General features: G+C 37.3%; 1 non-coding gene across 1 annotated transcript; it reads right to left on the bottom strand.

The window, feature by feature from the left end:
* Nucleotides 1-19,655: 19,655 nt before the first annotated feature.
* On the bottom strand, nt 19,656-19,728 carry TRNAC-GCA (transfer RNA cysteine (anticodon GCA)). The gene has a single exon. It is a non-coding gene; the product is annotated as a tRNA-Cys (tRNA).
* Nucleotides 19,729-22,358: the final 2,630 nt, after the last annotated feature.

Below are 22,358 nucleotides of genomic sequence, written 5' to 3'. Positions count from 1 at the left end.
AGGAAGTGAAGAGGAACTAAAAAGCCTCTTGATGAAAGTGAAAGAGGATAGTGAAAACATTGGCTTAAAGCTCAACATTCAGAAAACTCAGATCATGGCATCTGGTCCCATCACTTCATGGCAAATAGATAGGAAAACAGTGGAAACAGTGTCAGACTTTATTTTGGGGGGGGGGCTCCAAAATCACTGCAGATGGTGATTGCAGCCATGAAATTAAAAGACGCTTACTCCTTGGAAGGAAAGTTATGACCAACCTAGATAGCATATTCAAAAGCAGAGACATTACTTTGCCAACAAAGGTCAGTCTAGTCAAGGCTATGGTTTTTCCAGTAGTCATGTATGGATGTGAGAGTTGGACTGTGAAGAAAGCTGAGCACTGAAGAATTGATGGTTTTGGACTGTGGTGTTGGAGAAGACTCTTTAGAGTCCCTTGGACTGCAAGGAGATCCAACCAGTCCATTCTGAAGGAGATCAGTCCTGGGTGTTCATTAGAAGGACTGATGCTGAAGCTGAAACTCCAATACTTTGGCCACCTCATGCAAAGAGTTGACTCATTGGAAAAGACCCTGATGCTGGGAGGGATTGGGGGCAGGAGGAAAAGGGGACGACAGAGGATGAGATGGCTCGATGGTATCACTGACTCAATGGACATGAGTTTGAGAGGACTCTGGGAGTTGGTGATGGACAGGGAGGCCTGGTGTGCTGTGATTCATGGGGTCGCAAAGAGTCGGACATGACTGAGCAACTAAACTGAATGTGATATCATAACTCTAACTTCAGAGGTCCTGTCACTTTGAGATTGGGTCTCAGGCTGAAGGTATTATGGGTAATTGGCACATGGATGGTAGAGTACTAGTCTGGCGGGTACATGTGTAATCTAATACTGTATGCAGGTAATGCATATAGTTGCTGCTTCTTTCTTGGGATACAATTTCTCCAGAACACCCTTTGCATCCCTAGCTGCAATGTCTTTGACATTGGCAACATCTCACCGACGGCTTACCTGTCACCCATCACACAACCTCTGGGCCTCCAGCTTCCATCTCTTCTGCTGAGATCTCCTCTCTTTCTCGTGGCCCCTTTGGGCAGGAGTCCTGCTCCACCATTTGTGAAAGGACAGCTCCCGCCCAGCTCAGCTGGGTTTTTTCCCCTTTGTTAGCTAAGCCAATATATCACAGGAATTCATGCCAGCCTCTGAGTGCAGGTCCATCTCGTTTGACTTGGGTAAGGAGAAGCACATTACATGCTCAGACTAGCAGGATGCAAAGAACACTGACCCCTCTCACCAAATACTGCTTTTTTCCCCTCCAGGGAGATATTGTACTGATGTGGAACAGTTTTATGATCTGTACTCATGCCCTGTACAATATTAGGGACAGAAATTTAGGATGTGCTGGGTATTTGACATATGTTTATTTTGGCTTCAGCTGATCTTAAGAGAAAAAGAACCTTAGTTTAAGTGTTACATGTGGTCTGGAATACATACAAATAAGTTCTTGCTTTTTTCATTTAACAGTGCATTAGGAGTATTTTTGTATATTGGAAGAGGCTATTATAATATCTGAAGACTGTTTCATAATGCATTATAAAAAAATACTACATTTTGAAACTATTCCCATATTGTCATTTTCATTTTTATCAAAGTTAAATGTATCTTTAATAATCATTTTAGAATGTAAATTTAAAACATTTAGAATGAATTATTTGAAACAGAATCATTGGATCAAAGGATAGGAACATGCTAAGATTTGATATGCTTTTTACAATTTTCAGAACTACTAAAATTAATTTACATTTTTATCCACTGAGATTGATAATGCTCAAATCTCTGACAAACCGTAGGTGTTGTTTCTCTGTGTTCATTGAATGACCACTTTACTAAATTCTATTGTGAATTTTTGTTTAAATTTTTATTCTTGTATGTATTTCCTAAATGGAACTATCCCTACAAAATGATCACCTTTTCTCCCTTAAATACACATATGCTAATTCCCTCCTTGTTTGTCTTATTCACTTGGACAAAATTCAAGTAACAGTGGTAAGTGATTATGGAGCATACAAGTGAGACAGAATGGATTTGAATGCCTACTGATACAGTGGCAGCTAGCATCTACAGCTTAGAACAGAGAAGACCAGAGTGATTAGAACAGAGTGATTCAAAACACTGCCATTCCGTGAGGTCAGTCTCCTTGTCTTAGAGCTTGTTGAGATGTGTGAGCCAGCAAAATCAGAATTACCCACGACACACAATCCTGACTCCATAGTCAATAAAAATATGACAAAGGAAGTATTTCTCTGATAATGAGTGATGTTGAGCATCTTTTCATGTGTTTGTTAGCCATCTGTATGTCTTCTTTGGAGAAATGTCTATTTAGTTCTTTGGCCCATTTTTTGATTGGGTTGTTTATTTTTCTGGAGTTGAGCTGTAGGAGTTGCTTGTATATTTTTGAGATTAGTTGTTTGTCAGTTGCTTCATTTGCTATTATTTTCTCCCATTCTGAAGGCTGTCTTTTCACCTTGCTTATAGTTTCCTTTGTTGTGCAGAAGCTTTTAAGGTTAATTAGGTCCCATTTGTTTATTTTTGATTTTATTTCCATTATTCTGGGAGGTGGGTCATAGAGGATCCTGCTGTGATGTATGTCGGAGAGTGTTTGGCCTATGTTCTCCTCTAGGAGTTTTATAGTTTCTGGTCTTAAGTTTAGATCTTTAATCCATTTTGAGTTTATTTTTATGTATGGTGTTAGAAAGTGTTCTAGTTTCATTCTTTTACAAGTGGTTGACCAGATTTCCCAGCACCACTTGTTAAAGAGATTGTCTTTAATCCATTGTATATTTTTGCCTCCTTTGTCAAAGATAAGGTGTCCATATGTGCGTGGATTTATCTCTGGGCTTTCTATTTTGTTCCATTGATCAATATTTCTGTCTTTGTGCCAGTACCATACTGTCTTGATAACTGTGGCTTTGTAATAGAGCCTGAAGTCAGGCAGGTTGATTCCTCCAGTTCCATTCTTCTTTCTCAAGATCGCTTTGGCTATTCGAGGTTTTTTGTATTTCCATACAAATTGTGAAATTATTTGTTCTAGCTCTGTGAAGAATACTGTTGGTAGCTTGATAGGGATTGCATTGAATCTATAAATTGCTTTGGGTAGTATACTCATTTTCACTATATTGATTCTTCCAATCCATGAACATGGTATATTTCTCCATCTATTAGTGTCCTCTTTGATCTCTTTCACCAGTGTTTTATAGTTTTCTATATATAGGTCTTTAGTTTCTTTAGGTAGATATATTCCTAAGTATTTTATTCTTTCCATTGCAATGGTGAATGGAATTGTTTCCTTAATTTCTCTTTCAGTTTTCTCATTATTAGTGTATAGGAATGCAAGGGATTTCTGTGTGTTGATTTTATATCCTGCAACTTTACTATATTCATTGATTAGTTCTAGTAATTTTCTGGTGGAGTCTTTAGGGTTTTCTATGTAAAGGATCATGTCATCTGCAAACAGTGAGAGTTTTACTTATTCTTTTCCAATTTGGATTCCTTTTATTTCTTTTTCTGCTCTGATTACTGTGGCCAAAACTTCCAAAACTATGTTGAATAGTAACGGTGAAAGGGGGCACCCTTGTCTTGTTCCTGACTTTAGAGGAAATGCTTTCAATTTTTCACCATTGAGGATAATGTTTGCTGTGGGTTTGTCATATATAGCTTTTATTATGTTGAGGTATGTTCCTTCTATTCCTGCTTTCTGGAGAGTTCTTATCATAAATGGATGTTGAATTTTGTCAAAGGCTTTCTCTGCATCTATTGAGATAATCATATGGTTTTTGTTTTTCAATTTGTTAATGTGGTGTATAACATTGATTGATTTGCAGATATTGAAGAATCCTTGCATCCCTGGGATAAAGCCCACTTGGTCATGGTGTATGATCTTTTTAATGTGTTGTTGGATTCTGATTGCTAGAATTTTGTTAAGAATTTTTGCATCTATGTTCATCAGTGATATTGGCCTGTAGTTTTCTTTTTTTGTGGGATCTTTGTCAGGTTTTGGTATTAGGGTGATGGTGGCCTCATAGAATGAGTTTGGAAGTTTACCTTCCTCTGCAATTTTCTGGAAGATTTTGAGCAGGATAGGTGTTAGCTCTTCTCTAAATTTTTGGTAGAATTCAGCTGTGAAGCCGTCTGGACCTGGGCTTTTGTTTGCTGGAAGATTTTTGATTACCGTTTCAATTTCCTTGCTTGTGATGGGTCTGTTAAGATTTTCTATTTCTTCCTGGTCGAGTTTTGGAAAGTTGTACTTTTCTAAGAATTTGTCCATTTCTTCCACGTTGTCCATTTTATTGGCATATAATTGTTGATAGTAGTCTCTTATGATCCTTTGTATTTCTGTGTTGTCTGTTGTGATCAAAACCACTATGAGGTACCATTTCACACCAGTCAGAATGGCTGCGATCCAAAAGTCTACAAATAATAAATGCTGGAGAGGGTGTGGAGAAAAGGGAACCCTCTTACACTGTTGGTGGGAATGCAAACTAGTACAGCCACTATGGAGAACAGTGTGGAGATTCCTTTAAAAACTGGAAATAGAACTGCCTTATGATCCAGCAATCCCACTGCTGGGCATACACACTGAGGAAACCAGAAGGGAAAGAGACACGTGTACCCCAATGTTCATCGCAGCACTGTTTATAATAGCCAGGACATGGAAGCAACCTAGATGTCCATCAGCAGATGAATGGATAAGAAAGCAGTGGTACATATACACAATGGAGTATTACTCAGCCATTAAAAAGAATACATTTGAATCAGTTCTAATGAGGTGGATGAAACTGGAGCCTATTATACAGAGTGAAGTAAGCCAGAAGGAAAAACATAAATACAGTATACTAACGCATATATATGGAATTTAGAAAGATGGTAACAATAACCCAGTGTACGAGACAGCAAAAGAGACACTGATGTATAGAACAGTCTTATGGACTCTGTGGGAGAGGGAGAGGGTGGGAAGATTTGGGAGAATGACATTGAAACATGTAAAATATCATGTAAGAAACGAGTTGCCAGTCCAGGTTCGATGCACGATACTGGATGCTTGGGGCTAGTGCACTGGGACGACCCAGAGGGATGGTAGGGGAGGGAGGAGGGAGGAGGGTTCAGGGTGGGGAACACATGTATACCTGTGGCGGATTCATTTTGATATTTGGCAAAACTAATACAATTATGTAAAATTTAAAAATAAAATTAAATTTAAAAAAATGGAAAAAAAAAAGAAATCTTGAAAAAAAAATACAATTTGACTAAATCTTGGGGAAACTGTCTCTCATAGACTATGTTTTTAAACATTTCCATGACGTCAGCACTATTCAAAAATTCAAAAAAAAAAAAAAGAGGAGGAAGGTTAACAGAAGGAGAAGAAAGACAGAAAAATAAAATTTACTAGAACCCAAGAAACAAATTCATTGATTGGACCAATTTTAGTTTTTTTATTGAAAAGCAGATGAACATAAGATTTGTTAAGACTGGAATTTGGATAAAAAAGGAAATGTTACTTCAGATAACTTGAAAGTTCTTTAGACATTTATTTGAAGGTAGATTTATAGCTGTCACAAAACTCAGTAAACTATGTCATTATAATAACATTCAGTTCCTTCTGTACAAGAACATCAAATCCCTTTCCAAGATTCCATATTAATTGCTAATCCATTATTTTTTTTAATGCCACCTTAAAAAAAATCTGTTGGTTAGAAGTAGTAGGTAAAAGAAATTGTGAAAAGCAAATATAGGAGGCAAAGATGGGAAAGGAGTTAGAAAAGGACTTAAGAGTCTGTAAGATGGGCCCTTTTCTCAAATATAGCAAAATATCTTATTCTATTGTGACTGAACTCTGTATTTAACCTCATTACTTTCTCTGCACTATCAATAAATTCATATCTGGATAAAAACTATTTGGATATGAGAAATAAGGACAATAGCGAGAAGATATGATGTATATTTAGACTATTATGCACAACTTCATATGAATGAATTTACTACAGATTAATTTTTCCAACATTTCATTGAACTCATCAACACAGTATGGAGGAGACTCAGAGGGAGGTAGGAAGGGATAATTAAAAAAAAAAAAAAAAGGAAATATTTGAGTTTTAGGAACAACATAGTGACCATGAAGGGAGGCTGTTTTCTCCCTTCAGCTCATGTTGGGCTTGCGGTTTTGTTTTGTTTTGTTTTGTTTAAGTAAAGACTTACAGTATCTGAACTTTCCACTCTTCCTCTTGGTTGGAAAACAGTTGGACATCTCATTTGAATGTTGCTCTGTCATTAAACACCTGGACTTCCTAGGTGGCGCTAGTGGTAAAGAATCTGCCTGTAATGCAGACCTGGGTTTGATCCCTGGGTTGGGAAGATCCCCCGGAGTAGGAAATGGTAACAACCTCCAGTATTCTTGCCTGGAAAATTCCATGGACAGAGGAGCCTACAGCTCATGGGGCCTCAAAGAGTTGGACACAACTCACCGACTGAGTACAACATACTGTCATTAAACTGGTCAAGTGTACAGTGTTAAGCAAAGGTAGAGAAAGGAGTAGAAGACAGAGACTTGCTCTCGGGCAGGCTGCGTTCTCAGTGTGTATTCTGTGGGTGTGCTCAGTCCTTCAGTTGTGTCCGACTCTTTGGGACTCCAAAGGCTATAGCCCGCCAGGCTCCTCTGTCCATGGGATTCTCTCGGCAAGAATACTGGAGTGGGTTGCCATTCCCTTTTCCAGGGGATCTTCCCCACCCAGCAATTGAACGTGGGTCTCCTGTATTGCAGGTGGATTCTTTACCATCTGAGCCACCAGGGAAGTAGAAACCACAAAAGGCTAATGGAGCTTGAGGGACCCCACTGATATCATAGCAGTTATGATAGATCACCCATGTGGAGAGAGAGGAAATCCTGACTCCCAGAGTGGATACCCCATGTCAAGAGCTAGGTCCCCATAGCATCCTCTGAAATAATCTGCAAATCTGGTAAAAGAACTGTGCCATGCTAGCAGAGCAGCAACGGTCCCACCAGCATTCTCACCCTCTTCAGCAATGATCCCAGGGAGACCTCTCCTTGTTCCTTTATTCCTTTTCCCCATGTGAACACTGGAGTGAATCATACATGCTGGAAAGCACTCCTCTCCCCACACACTTAAACAGAAAAGACACTTTTAATTAAATGTGTGGGTGAGTGGGAAGAGGAAAGAGGTTTGTTTTTGTTTTTGTTTTGATGGTGCTGGGTCTTTGATGCTGTGAGGGTTACTTTCTACTTGCAGTGTGCGGGCTTCTCACTGCGGTGGCTTCTCTTGTGGAACACGGGCTTTCGGTGAGCGGACTTCAATAGTTGCAGCATGTGGGCTCAGTAGTTGTGGCAGGAGGAGTTAGTTTCTCTGCTGCATGTGAGGTCTTCCTGGACCAGAGATCTAACCTGTGTCCTGCATTGGTAAAGAGGTTCTTAACCACTGGACCACCTGGGAAGCCTGGAAAGAAGAATTTTTAGTTAAATGAGCTTGGAACTTTAAAATGAATAAGATTGAGGCTTAAAGAACCCATACCACCTGTATAATTATGAAATCTGACAACAAGTACAGTGCTTTGTAAGACAGAGAACAATTTTTAGTATTTATTGGGATAAAATTTCATGTTTATACACAACGAATTAGTTATATAAGTTATCCAGATTCTTCATTCATGAATATGCTTCTTGTTTCACTTTAAGAACATTATAGGCTGTGGGTTTGAGAAATAAAGTAGATCTTTTTTTTTTTTTTTTTAACCACCACATTAAGGGTTATAGCCCGCCTCTCTCCTCCTCCTGGTGCTGCCTCTTCTTACTATTTCTGTTTCCATTCCCTGCTCCCTAAAATCTAACTTCTAAACTCAACACATTACCAACATAGCTTTTGTGAAATCCAGCATTGAGTCTATGGTACTATATTTGTGCTCAGTTTCCATCTTACTTGACCTGCCTTCAATAGTTTCTACTGTTGACCATTTTTCTTTGATGGAAGGTTTCTTGGTCCCCCACTTTAACCTTGACCTCCCAACTGTTCATTTTCTGCTTTGCATGGTCATCATCTTCTAGGCCAGTTATTTTTTAGCTCTAAAGGGTTTGGTTTCAGACCTTCCTCTCAAATCTTTAGTCAGTCTCATCTGTGGCCATGGCTTCAGTTACCACCCATAGGCAGATGATTCAAAAATGCATCTCTCTTGCCCAAATCTCTTTAAACTCAAGGTTGGAATTATTTTAAAAATATTTACACTTACATCTTTTTCTTCTAATTTCTGAGATAATTCCTAGACTTTATTTTCTAATGCTTCCATGACCTTTTATTTGGATAAATCTAACAGCTTTTCATTTTCTGATCGTTCTTACATTATATCATTCTGTTCTCATTGTATGAATGAAATATCTATTTGATCTTATTCTAAGGATAGCATTTCAAGTATTGTGGCCTCACAGTCTCAGAATTACATTTTCCTCATCTATTTTTGTGTTTTTCATTTTGATTACTTTAGCTTTTGAGTTTGTTTTTTGTTTTGTTTTTTTCTCTTATATTTCACCACCTCTGTGTTAAAATGTGAAATGTATTAGTTGTCTGTGTTTTGGTTTATTATTAGGGAGAAGGCAAAATGCTGGGAAATCCTATTTTTCTTGAAGGGTCCAAGTTTTTATTTTGGGACTTCATGGCAGTTGTCTGTTAACACATTTTCCTCTTATGTTCAGTGTCTTGCAACTAAACACATTTCTTCTGTATATATGAAGTACTATTTTCTCCTCATATTTAAGGATTAGTTTTATAGCCCTGTGGTAGTATTATTTTATATCTAGGCCTGGTGTTGGCTAAGGGTAGGGTGTTCCATTTCCTTTCAGTCCACACTCCTGTTGATTAGGTAGTAATAGTTTTCTCAGAATTCAGATGGGGGAAGGGTGATGTGAATATTTCTCACTCAAGATTCTGGTATTATGCAGTATTTGTGAGTAATTTGGAAAGCAGTTCTTTCAGGCTGCAGAAGGATTTCCTCCAGATCATGCTATCTAGTGTTCTGACATGAGGAACACAGATTATTCCTGGACTAAACATTCCCATAGTTCATTTTCAACTGATGGCATCCTCATATTCAGGATATAATTTCCACTGTCTTTCACCTTCCATTCTTGGATATGTTTTACTTATCAGTTCATATAAAATATTTATTGAATTTTAAAGCAATTATCACAAGCTTATGGCACAGAATAAGTCAAAATACTTGAAGCAGAGAAATATGCTTGTTAAATAAATTATGTAGTTCAGCATCTCTGGAAGTTTGTGAGAAATTGAGTATTCTGTTTTTTAAATCATCATTCAAAAGCCATTAACTATTGATAGGTAATCAACAGATTTTCAATAGAAAAGAATTTTGCATTTTCAGTAGAAAATCATTAACTATTGATAGGTAATTAATAGATTTTCAATAGAAAAGCACTTTGTATTTTCAATAGAAAACCATCAACTATTGATAGATAACTTATGATAGGTCACTTCTCTTATAACAATTATGTCACTAAAGTATTACTCTGTATGTTCTAGATTCCCCATCTCAAAAGAAATTTTCTTTCAAAAATGGAAGATTTATAATCTGATGCACTATATACTTAGAAAATATTCAAAAAAATCAAACAGTAAGAGTTTTTGTCATAGGACAATATATAGATAATACAAGCTTTTCTGCATGTATATTTTACAGAATACAGAATTGACCACATACTTAACACTGTGTCACATAAATGTGTGAACCTAGAGATAGGAAACCATTAAAGGCCACCTTGGTGAAACCTTTAGAGAATGTCTGGGAACCACTAGAGGACTACAGTGGTGGAAATCCTCCTATCTACACTCTCATCCATTGCCTTGAGGCCACTCAAATATTATCAGCTCTTCACTTAGGGAAGTATATATGAGAGTTCAAAGGTCATCTCCAAGGCAATTAATAATTTATATTGTTGTTGTTGTTCAGTCTCTCAGTCTTGTCTGACTGTTGCAACCCGTGGACTGCAGCACGCCAGGCTTGCCTGTCCTTCACCATCACCTGGAGCTTGATCAAATTCATGTCCGTTGAGTTGGTGATGCCATCCAACCATCTCATCCTCTGTCATCCCCTTCTCCTGCCTTCAATCTTTCCCAGCATAAGAGTGTTTTCCAATGAATCAGCTCTTCGCATCAGGTGGCCAAAGTATTGGAGCTTCAGTTTCAGCGTAAGTCCTTCCCATGAATATTCAGGATTGATTTCCTTTAGGATTGACTAGTTTGATCTCCTTGTAGTTCAAGGGGCTTTCAAGAATCTTCTACAACACTGCAGTTCAGAAGTGTCAATTCATTAGTGCTCAGCCTTCTTTATGGCTTTATATTCTATACGCAGATAATTTCATATGGACACATACACACATACAAATACATAAACACTTTTAGAACATTTTTTTCATATAAGCATGAATATATATGAATATACATGTATGCATATTTAGTATATAATTGGAATTTTTGATCAGTATATTGACAGAAAATGGGCACATTTTTCAAGCCACTTGCTGGGAACATGTATCCATATTATATTTTGAGTAAAGCTATTGTACTCCTTATACAGTAGAAATTTTATTTTCAACTTTGATTATTTTTTTTCTTATAAAAATGATCTTTGGCAGTTTGTTATGAATTATAAATATTGTAATTGGCATTTTCCCTTCATAGAAAGTACACTATGGGGTATTCACTTAGCCTGTGCCTCTTTTGTAAAAACTACTTCCAGTCCACCATCTCTTCTAAAGAGGTGAGGACTAGCCAGAGAGGAATGCACTATTTTACCTTACCTCCCTATCTTCAACTGCTTGGACCTGTAATGAATTCTTGTCTTGAAGTAAACTAATATATGTGGTAGGCCATTCAGATTTTCTCTCTGGAGATTTTGAGCCAAAGGACTCAGAGAAAGTCATCAGATAATGGTGAGTGTGAGACTCGCAGAGAGTTGACACTGAACAATTCAAAGCTACATGCAAATAAAAATTATAGAGCAGGAGGAAAAGTGAAAGGGTTAGTCACTCAGTTGTGTCCTTCTCTTTACGATCCCATGGACTATAGCCCGCCAGGCTCCTTTCCCAATGGAATCCTCCAGGCAAGGATATTGGAGTGGGTAGCCATTCCTTTATCCAAGGAATCTTTCCAACCCAGGGATCAAGCTCAGGTCTCCTACATTGTAGGTGGATTCTTTAGCATCTGAGCTACCAGGGAAGCCCAAAGGAGAAGGGGAAACCATTATAAAACAGGACACGTCACTGAGCAGAAGAAAGACAGGAGTGAAAAGGGCTAGTTGTGTGGTTCTGGGTCGGGTGATGAGATTGCACCTTGCCCTCGGAGCTCCAAGGGAGTCCCTTTCTCTTGAGACGGTTGACTGCTCTCTTCTTTGTTTCTAAATGTTCCTGTTCAGAATTTCTATCTTGTTCTTTAGGGCTAGGATTTCTCTCATTACATATATTTTCCCAAATCTGCTTTTCTAACTGTGCAATTTGTTCATGTTAATATATTTTAAAGTATTAAGTAAAATGATCAAACAAATTAGAAGGTAAATGAGGAAGTATGAAAAGTACACACTTGGAAAACAAAATGTATTTCTAGGTAGAATGTGTTTGATGATGTAGCAAAACTTGCTATTTTTTTGTTTATATATTGTTATATATATATATATATTTAATTAATATCCTACCATGGAGTTTTACTATTTGTGGGATGATTTTGGCAGATACTGTAAAAATTACTGGCTTATTAGATATATAATTTAATGAAATTTAATATTTAAAAATTTGGAAACTTTGAATAAATTTTTTTATTCCCAAGTTCTTTAGCAAAGATTGCTGCTATCATTGTTGCTAAGTCGTGTCCCACTCTTTGTGACCCTATGTACTGCAGCATGCCAGGCTCTTCTGTCCTTCAGTACCTCAGTAGAGCAAGCATAAAAATTCCTACATATAAAAAATAATTGTAGTGAGCTGACAGAATTCATCTCAACGTTATTGAACTCTAAATGACACTTTCATAGTTTGAGGCCAAGGTCAGTTTATTTAATATAATTATTCATTGACTTTGAACATACCTGATGGAAAATTCTAATTTAATTTGTCTCATGAACTGAGTTTAATACTATTATTTGCTACATTAAGGGACAACTAACACCAAATAGCCAAATAGCATCAATAGCCAAATCTTATACCAGACCTTTTCTCAGTGTAGTTTTATTTACAGACATGATTTTATCTCTAATAGTTTCTTTTTCTTCTTCTTTAAAAAGACTCTGAATGTTCTTTTATTATAATAGTGCTGAAGTAATAGAAACTTGAATGTTGTTAGATCATGCAATAAAAAACAGAGTTTCAACAATCTTTCTGAGAAAATATAAACTGCCTTCAGTTTAGGATTGAAGGCAATTTGAGGGATAATACACATGGAGGAAACACCATGTAAAACCTCCTTGCTGTTAATATTAGTGTATGTTAGCTCTGCGTACTGCTCCAGCTGTGTTTGCAGCTGTTCATGCCAAATCTGAGAGCCCAGAAACCATCACAAATGAACATCACTTGTCAGAAAGGAAAATGATGATACCAGTGAGGTCTGAAAAAGAAGAATAAAGAAGTCAAAGAGAACTGGTAGAATCAGGACATATACGTGTGAAAACTGGGGATTACTTAAAATGCTCATTTGGAAATAGGAAAATATGGTCATATTCCCCTTTGCTATTATTTTAAAGAAAAATGTTGAGAAGCAAAGATCTTTTTCCTCACTATTAAAATTAATTGACAAATGCCACAGCTGATTTCAGAAACAGTTAACACTCAGGGAAATGAAAAGCAAATCCTTTACATTTCTTTATCCCATGGTTTTTAGTGACACAAGTCAAAGGATCCCATAAATTAATCTTTTCCTTGCAATTTTTCACATTTAGGTCCTCTCAGAAGTCAAAGTAACTCTAATGAGAAAATGAGCTTGAATATCAAAATTTTCTAGCGATGCTGCTATGTTAGTACTTACGTTGTCAAAAAAAAAAAAAAAAGAGTATTTCAGGTGTTGAAATAGTTAATAGTAGGAAACAATGTCATTTGTGCCCGAGTCACTGTAACAACATATGAATAATTAAATATTCCAATAAATGTTCAACTATGGCTCACTTGTGTTTTATGAGGCACAGTGACATTTTTAAGAATATTCAGGCCTGAAATAGTAAAACCCATGACAGAAGTAAATATTGTGATTACTGTTGCACATAAACATAATATTAGGTTTTTTAGGGTTTTGTGGTCCTGTAGTTAATATCTATTGATACAAAGGATTACAAATACGGATTGTCAGAAGGCAATAGATAGGCTTATTTCTCTTATTAAGCACTGAATTTATAAACATGAAAATGTTAAAGCAATCTTTAACAGCAGCATGAAGAGTAAATATATATGTTTACGTAATAGGATTTATTTAGTCTCCAAACTGGGACTTGGAGTAGGCTAATTAAAATATAATAGCTAAACTTCTCAATAACGTTTCTTTTTCTCTCAGGTGATTTATTTGTTTTACTTTTTCAATGTGGAAATCTCATTTTAACATGATATACTTTAGGAATATCAAGTGTATTCCTATGATCATAAATTCAAAGAGACTGGTAGAGTATAAAATCACTCTATTATGGTAACTACATTTTAGGATGTTGCAGGCTTAAGAACACATGATGGATTTGCTGTCTGTGCTCTGATAAAATGGTATTTAGGGTGTGCAGGCTTTAATGTTCTATTAAAGGCAGTAATTGGTGCTCTGTCACTTTAACTCATCCCCTGATGCATATTGGACTTCCCTGGTAGCTCAGATGGTAAAGAATCCACCTGCAATGCAGGAGACCTCATTCAATACCTGGGTTGGGAAGATCCCCTGCAGAAGGAAATGGCAACCCACTCCAGTGTTCTTGCCGGCATCATATTAAAATCATCTTACTTAGTATTTATCTTATTACAATACCTTTCTTACATTTATTAAGAAAATTGAAAATTAGCTTGTGATTGTGTTCACCCTTCATGGAAATCAAAGGTCTTCCTGAAAAAGCTTTATGTTTGTGCTGAGAATTGCCCCTTTTCCAAAGATGATATGCTGGTTAGACTCCAAAGGGAAGGATAGACAGAAGTTATATAGAAAATATTTTGACAACTATCAGATAGATGTGATCATCTTTTAAACTCTAGGACTAGGAACAATAAAATACCTTCTCCAGTACTGAATAGATTTATTTTGGATAAATTATTTTTTCTGCTTAAGGGATGAGTTTAATCATATAAGAAACAATTGATTATAAACTAATATATAAGGAAATTAAGAAAAAATGGGTTGAATTAAAGAAAACTATGTAATGTTTTTATGTTAAAAATGACACATTGACTTAGAGGAAAAAGATGAGGGAGTGGATTGAAACTTACTCTTCAAAATAATAGGCATTAGATTCTTGAGATTAAAAAGAGAAGAAAAGTATTAAGTGTTGAATTTAAAATTCTAAACAGCATAGTCTCTCTCTCTCCTTTTTTTTTTTTTTTTACTACAGATCATTGATAATGGAGATTCCCCAAAACAATCTTACAAAATCGTTAAAAATCCCTTTTCTTGTTTCTTAAAACATGTAAAGAAGACAATGAATAAAATCAATGTTTCTTACTACTGAAGGGCTGACAATACCATGCAACACAGAACATGTATTTTTCTCACAAGTTTATGTTTTCTATTTTTTGTAAGCAGGCTTCATTCACTGGGATACTAAAGGCTTCCAGTCTTGCTAGAATTGTAAGATGATTTGTCTTCATGAAAATTTGTTTTGTCTTTTTTTACATTTTTAAATGCAAAAAAATCTCTGGTAGTGGTTATATCTCACACCAGTCAAAAAGTAGAGAACACAATAAAAGTTTCATGTGTTCATTAAAGTTTTACAGGCACTGCAATGCCTGGAAAAATAGTTGTTGCTATAATCCCCTGCAGTAGTTCTGGTTGGGCGGTATCTTATTCATTACTGGATGAAGGATTGGGGAGGAGGATTAAAAAGGGACAAAGAAGATTCCACAGACAACCACTGATAGGTTATTTGGACTGTATTCAAGGTTCTCATAGCTTCCTGTGCTGCCATGTGTAACTTGACAAACACTATCTGGGAGCAAATAGGGTTGTGGGAACTTAAGCCACAGCTTAAAGATCATAGGGGGTTATTCAGTGGAAACTCTATAAGAGGACACAGTATTTTGCTAATTTCAAAATCAAGGTTTAACATTCATAAAGACTATCCTTCCTAATTTAACTTTTAAAAATAATTTCTCTTGGGTTAAATTTATTTAATTCTTTGTGATTTGTGAATGTCCCTTAGTATATGCTATATCTGGTAACTTTGACCAAGATTTTCAGTTCAGTTCAGTCGCTCAGTCGTGTCCGACTCTTTGCGACCCCATGGACTGCAGCATGCCAGGCTTCCCTGTCCATCACCAACTCCCAGAACTTACTCAAACTCATGTCCTTTGAGTCGGTGATGCTTTTGGTGTCGTTTATTTTTAATAGTGTGTGTGTGTGTGTGTGTGTGAGCTCAGTCGTGTCTGACTCTTTGCAATTCCATGGAGCCCACCAGGCTCCTCTGTCCATGGAGTTTTCCCAGTGATGATACTGGAGTGGGTTGCCATTTCCTTCTCCATTTAATAGCACAGACATAAGCATAAACTGTATGGAAAAAAGTTTGTATTTAACTAAATTTAAAGGCTTACCACTGAATACATATTTTTGAATGGCAGTAATAAATCATTAAGGGAAGAAAGGAATGAACAACTAGTGAAATCACATATTACTGTAGAAAGCTGAGAAATGTTCAGGTAACTCAACAATGCTAATATTAATAAGAAATTAAGAAATTTTTAGAAAACATTTGCTAATTAAGAATAATGAAAGACCAGCAGTAAATAAAATACCTAAACAATATAAGAAGTTAATAATGTGACGAGATGCTAAATATTTTTGCATTCTCTTTCACAAGTAGATAGAGCCTCCCTTAGACTACTTAATTCATTTTGAATCTTCTTTTCTTACTTTCAGCTTTTAGCAAGAAGTGGTAAATGGGACGGTATATTGCATAGCTGCTTACTAAGTCTGCTACTGTCTTAATTGGCTCTCTTAAATTTCTCAGGTCTAATTTATTTCTCCAGTCTTGTGGAGTAACTAACTCCTGCAGAATTATCAACTCTTTCCATGAAGATTCTTTTGAATGACTTTGAACTCTTTCTTATGCTAAAGGTTCCCTCCGCCCCCTCTCCTCCGTAATTACTCAGGCTTGTGAAGTTTCCATGCAGGTGGCAAGAACAGTATTGAAGGCCTTGGCACTTCCTGGTTCCTTTAGATCTTTCAAGCATCTTCATGTCCTCAGATAGTTTCTTTAACTACTCTGTGATCATGCCTTTTCATCCATTATCTTTATGGAACATGACTTCTTATTTCAAAGCAAGAATTCTTTCAGACTATCTGGATGTAGAAAATAAATTGAGAAATAGCTTCTCCCACTATTCCATTCCTCTTGTCACAGTGAGGTGGTTAGCAGTTATGTATTATTTTTATCCATACATGATTGGATTTTTTCCATTCAAAACCATTTATTGAGCAGTTATATTCCAAGTACTGTATTCATTTCTTGGGCTATAAAATCTAGTAATACATAGTCTATACTGTCCAGAGGATTACAATGTAATATTAAGAATAAATATGAAAAAATGCAATAAATCTAGTAGATAAAAAAATGTAGCAAGCCTAATATTGACAGGCCTCAAGACTAGAATGTGTAATTGTCTTTATATGTATATATATTTGATTTTTTGAACTAAATGTAGTCTCTATTTAGAGTATCCCGTTCATCTAATGACAAACCACAGTCTCCATCAGTTTCAACATTTTTAGTAATTTTAGCTGTAATACTTTCTCAATTCCCACTTAAATATCAGTGCTTGAATTTTCTCTTCATTACTATGACTGCCTCTGTAAGCCCTGAAGTCAAGGACATCTCCTTTAATTGTGTGATACTTAACCACTGTCTGTTAAAAAGTGGAGATATCTGACCAAAGCATAAGGGGGCCCCAGGCATATTGCTAGCAAAGGAAGATCACACTCTGCAGAAATCAGACAGTGGTTAATAGGGTTCCCCCACCACACGGAGATTTGGCACTGTTTTGAAGGTGGGGGATGCTAAAGACACTGGTTTATTTTCACAAGTTTGCTGAGTTTCCACAAGGAGACCAAACACAAGTCACCTACTGTACAATATTCTGATGCAGACTCCACTCCATTTTTCTCTCCTAAAGAGAGCAGGTGTGTGCATGTCCTCCAAGCTCACACCCAGTCCTGTTTCACTGCCTTTGTTTTGACGGGAAATCCTGTAGATTTCTCAAGAACAAAGTTGTTATTCAGTAGCTCAGTCATGTCTGACTCTTTGCGACCCCATGAACAGCAGCACACCAGGCTTCCCTGTCCTTCAGTATCTCCCAAAGTTTGCTCGAACTCATGTTCTTTGAGTCGGTGATGCCATCCAACCATCTCATCCTCTGTCACCTCCTTCTCCTCATGTAATGAAGCCTGTTTCTTCTTCTATGCTCTTTCCAATTCCATATAGTGCAGCAGTTATTGATAGCGTTGTAGTTTCCTGACTAATTATCAAAAATATTTTGAAAAACACACAGGCAACCAGCATAAAACAAATTTTCACTTTTAAAGTTATGCAGTTCCATCAAGTCTCATAAAAAAAATTACTTTGGATGTCTAGGAGAAACATCACACATAATGAGACAAGGGAACTAAAGACATAAAGAATAATATTGGAATAAATCAGGTTATTGAACAAATAGGAGCTCCATCATGTCTGGGTCCCTCCCATTCTCCATGATTTCCATGTTATCTATAATCTTGGGGTCTCCTTAAGGTCATTGCATCTAGATGATGTCTTGTTTCTGGTCATCATCAGTGACTCTGGATGGCTTTTACTGACCTATAACTAGTTCTATCTGGTTCTGATCCCATTTGCTTCTCAAATATCCATAATCATCTTTATTGACTTCTACCAAATTTCCCATTTTCACTTTATCTCTGACATGTGGTATATAAAGTTTTCCACTACGATGTCCCTGGTTACATTTAGCAGATTTCTGCATAGTTTCTAACCTTTTTCTGTCAGTAAATTTTTGACATTCCTATAGTGTAAATAGCTTCATGTACTTTCTTTTATTTTTCCTCAGCCACAGGAAACCCAGTGGATCTGCTTCTTAGGATCTGACAACCTACTTATCTCCTTTCATTTACTGCTCCCATAAATATCAGCTGATAGAGAAATGAGTCACTCTCATTTTTTTTGGAATCTCCATATTCAACTAGAAATGTTGAGTTAATGTTAATCTTACAATCTCTCCATTTCTTTTTATTTCCAAAAACAATACCTTAGAAGATCACAGGTTATTATTCCTTCTTGAGAGAGTTATAGCAATAACAAAATCTCCGGATCTCCTTTTCATTTCCCCAACTTGTTCATCTAAAAAGAGTTGGGAAACCTTCTCTGTGAAGATGTGTGTGCTAAGTCACTTATGTTCTGTAGCCCACCAGGCTCCTCTGTCCATGGGATTCTCCAGACAAGAAGACTGGAGTGGGTTGCCCTGCCCTCCTCCAGGTGATCTTCCCAACCCAGGGATTGAACCCACTCTGTTACGTCTCCTGCATTGGCAGGCTGGTTCTTTACCACTAATGCCACCTGGGAAGCCCCTATGGAGATGAAAGATACGAAAAATCTATGCAAGAATATTGGGGTTGGGATCCAGCACCTGAGCATGGGAGTTCATTCATTGTTAAAGGATTAAAGAGAGATAGAGAAAGTTGCTAAGGAGGTGGGAGAGTTGATGATAGGAAAATGTGAATGCTATTGATTAATTTTCTTTTCTAACTGAAATAATAATAATAAAGATTATCAGCCAAGGATGCAAAGAGGGAGCACATATTTAGAAGTTTGAAGACAAAAGAAAGTCAGAACTGAATGTCTTAGAGAGAGGGATGACCAGTGGACTATGGAAATGTGCTGTGATTACCATGAAGTATTGAGGACTCACTTGAGGGTATGTTTGTGTACTTAAATATGAGACTAATCAGCATGGTCTTTTTTTTTCCCCCAAAGTCGTGTTCATTTCATTCAGGTTATATAGAATTATAAACAGAGTAGATAGGGTGAGTTTTTTTTCCAGAGAAGTATATGTAAGGAAGAGAAGGTTAAGACAGTTGAAGGTAGAGACAAAGAAGTAATTATAATTATGGATTATGGAATCTAAATTAAGTGCATGGTAGAATTTGAAAAGGTCATGAGATAAAAATTTTGGAAATCTAAAGGAGGGGTTAGATCATAGATTTTTTTGGGGGGGGAGATTGAATATCCAAGAGATAATTATATCTCCAAAAGAGAGTTGGTATAAAGTTACAGTTGTGTCCGACTCTTTGCGACCCCATGGACTGTAGCCTATCAGGCTCCTCCGTCCATGGGATTTTCCAGGCAAGAGTGCTGGAGTGGATTGCCATTTCCTTCTCCAGGGGATCTTCCTGACCCAGGAATTGAACCTGGGTCTCCTGCATTGCAGGCAGATGCTTTACCATCTGAGCCACCAGGGAAGCCCCCATAAAGTTACAGAGGAAGTTATGACAAGATTCAGTGTTACTATTGTATAAATATGGTGGAGATGTAGGGAAATAGACATTGAAGACATTTCTGGATTTCTGGAATATATGCACATTTTTGTACTTCTGGATCATGCTTCTATTCTAGTCTATCATGTTTAAACATGTAAGTAATTTATACAACTTAAATCAGAGTGTCGGTTATCTTTAGAATGCTTTATGTGGTTTATTTTTGACCAGAAATAATAGTTTTTGTATAAATACTACTCTGAAATAGTCTAGCCAAAAAGAATGTCATCAGTTACTTTAAAGTGAAAGAGGAAGGGGAGAAAAGAAGATAATGTATTGCAGACTTATTGTGCCAAGATATATTCTAGAGTAATATTCAAACATCCAATTTGATTCACACAGTAACTTTTCACTAGAGGCTGATATAGACATACCATAAACAGTTGTTTCAAAATAAGTCTTAATATGATAATGTTCAAGATGAAAAGTGTGAAGGCTAGAATCAACCTAGCAAAGATTCCTTTTATACTATGTTTCAAAGATAAATTTGCGTCATTGTAAAGCCTGGCACGCTGCAGTTTATGGGGTTGCAAAGAGTTGGGCACAACTGAGTAACTGGACAACAGCAAAATAAATTAACAAATAAAATACTTATGCAGTTACAATTGAAATCCCTGAACATAACGCATCACTGTTTAAATTGTGAAATGAACATATATTAATAATATCAAAATTGAGCAAACAATTTTTGTCCATAATCAGCAGGGCATAAAGATGATTTGCCCTTTATGAAGAATTTATATGATGAAGTCAAAAAGAAAGGAAGTGTAATTTGAGTTAAAGTAATAAAAATTATTCTCTTTAACTGTGGAAAATTCTGAAAGAGATGGGAATACCAGACCACCTGACCTGCCTCTTGATAAGTCTGTATGCAGGTCAGGAAGCAACAGTTAGAACTGGACATGGAATAACAGACTGGTTCCAAATAGGAAAAGGAGTATGTCAAGGCTGTATATTGTCACCCTGCTTATTTAACTCATATGCAGAGTACATCATGAGAAACGCTGGGCTGGAGGAAGCACAAGCTGGAATCCAGATTGCTTGGAGAACTATCAGTAACCTCAGATATGCAGATGACACCAGAAAGTGAAGAAGAACTAAAGAGCCTCTTGATGAAAGTGAAAGAGGAGAGTGAAAAATTTGGCTTAAAACTCAACATTCAGAAAACTAAGATCATGGCATCTGGTCCCATCACTTCATGGCAAATAGATGTGGAAACAGTGGCTGACTTTATTTTTCTGGGCTCCAAAATCACTGCAGATGGTGATTGCAGCCATGAAATTAAAAGGTGCTTACACCTTGGAAGAAAAGTTATGACCAACCTAGACAGCATATTAAAAAGCAGAGACATTACTTTGCCAACAAAGGTCCATCTAGTCAAGGCTATGGTTTTTCCAGTAGTCATGTATGGATGTGAGAGTTGGACTATAAAGAAAGCTGAGCGCCAAAGAATTGATGCTTTTGAACTGTGGTGTTGGAGAAGACTCTTGAGAGTCTTTTGGTCTGCAAGGAGATCCAACCAGTCCATCCTAAAGGAGATCAGTCCTGGGTGTTCATTGGAAGGACTGACATTGAAGCTGCAACTCCAATACTTTGGCCACTTGATGCTAAGAGCTGACTTATTTGAAAAGACCCTGATGCTGGGAAAGATTGAGGGAAGGAGGAGAAGGGGACGACGGAGGATGAGATGGTTGGATGTCATCACTGACTCAGTGGACATGGGTTTGGGTGGACTGCGGGATTTGGTGAAGGACAGGGAGGACTGGTGTGCTGTGGTTTATGGGGTCCCAAAGAGTCAGACACGGCTGAGTGACTGAACTGGACTGAACTGAATATTTCCTACTTGAATCCACACTATACATTCATGATAATCAACACACTCCAAATCTAATTCATTTCTAGTATCTATCAGCCAAATGACCACCAGGAACATATGTGCAGTTAAACAGTTGGGTTTACTCCTCATTATAGCAAGAGGGGCCCCCAGCTTTGGAGAACTATAGGGTGTCAGACGGAGAAGGCAATGGCACCCCACTCCAGTACTCTTGCCTGGAAAATCCCATGGACGGAGGAGCCTAGTAGGCTGCAGTCTATGGGGTCGCTAGGAGTTGGACACGACTGAGCGACTTCACTTTCACTTTTCCCTTTCATGCATTGGAGAAGGAAATGGCAACCCACTCCAGTGTTCTTGCCTGGAGAATCCCAGGGATGGGGGAGCCTGGTGGGCTGCCGTCTCTGGGGTCACACAGAGTCAGGCACGACTGAAGCAACTTGGCAGCAGCAGCAGCAGCAGCAGGATGTCAGAGGTGTTAGGATCTTTCATAGAAATTGAGCACTAGTTTGGTGTATGGAGAAGAACCTAGGGAGCAGGGGATGTTTACCCTAATTAAGGACTTTCAGAAATCAGGGTCATTTCTATGATTGATCATCTAAATAAATCTTACCCATAAGGAGGAATGACTACAGTGAGGCTAAACATATATTTGGTTTAGTAGCGTGTGATGGACAGGGAGGCCTGGCGTGCTGTGATTCATGGGGTCGCAAAGAGTCGGACA

The sequence above is a fragment of the Bos taurus genome, chromosome 27 (genome assembly GCF_002263795.3).
Source record: "Bos taurus isolate L1 Dominette 01449 registration number 42190680 breed Hereford chromosome 27, ARS-UCD2.0, whole genome shotgun sequence".
Lineage (NCBI taxonomy): Eukaryota > Metazoa > Chordata > Mammalia > Artiodactyla > Bovidae > Bos > Bos taurus.
This window is presented reverse-complemented; position numbering and strand designations above follow the sequence as displayed.